Here is a 1,094-nt window from a genome sequence, read left to right as displayed (position 1 = left end):
TATATATATATATATATATATATATATATATGTATATATATATATGCACACGCACATACAATGAGTGTTTCTGATGCAGTATTTTTTGACGATATGACTAGACACCATATAGCAGGATTGATTTGACGCTACAATTGGGATGCTTTCATCATAACACGGGCAGTAAGCCGTCGACTGTTTAGCTCGTATGTTCCAGTTTTACTTCAATGTCCCACTATTTTGGCCACTGTATGCCCACTCCTGCTCTTTCTGCTTGCCTTGTTCGTCACATTACCCAGTCAATGATCACGAGGATCATCGGGAATAATAAAGATCCTTGCTTCGTTCTCCAGCTTTTACTTCGAACACTTTCGAAATTTGTACACTGGGTATTCAGGACAACGAGTGCTTTTGTACAGCTGTTTAAGATATCAATAAATGTCAAGGGGTTTCTGAAGTGACAGAGTAGAAACCCGCCAAATATTTTTCTATCAATACAATTGAAAATTTTCTCGAAGTCATTGAAATTGAGAAAGAGCGTAGCATGTCATACCTGCAGCTGATCGGTGGATGATCAGGAAAGCACATATCTCATTAACGCGGGAACTATTCTTCCTAAATCCTACTTGCTCTGCTTATAACGTGTTCCAAGGTGTTTCCCAAACTTCCCTTGTCGAGAACTAATGAAAGAATGGATTTGATGGCAGTTTTTGAAGTCGCCAAGATCAACTTTTATAGTTAGTGATGTGTGTGTGCACGCACACACATGTCATCTTATATATACATACATATATATATATATATACATACATACATACATTTGTTGTTGTTGACACTCCGTCGCTTACGACGTCGAGGGTTCCAGTTGATCCGATCAACGGAAAAGCCTTCTCGTGAAATTAACGTGCAGGTGGCTGAGTACTCCACAGACACGTGTACCCTTTACGTAGTTCTCGAGGATATTCAGCGTGACACAGTGTGACAAGGCTGACCCTTTGAATTACAGGCATAACAGAAACAGGAAGTAAGAGTGAGAGAAAGTTGTGGTGAAAGAGTACAGCAGGGTTCACCACCATCCCTTGCGGAGCCTCGTGGAGCTTTAGGTGTTTTCGCTC

Source organism: Octopus bimaculoides, chromosome 9 (genome assembly GCF_001194135.2).
Source record: "Octopus bimaculoides isolate UCB-OBI-ISO-001 chromosome 9, ASM119413v2, whole genome shotgun sequence".
In the NCBI taxonomy this organism is placed as follows: domain Eukaryota; kingdom Metazoa; phylum Mollusca; class Cephalopoda; order Octopoda; family Octopodidae; genus Octopus; species Octopus bimaculoides.
Note: the sequence above shows the minus strand (reverse complement) of the source record.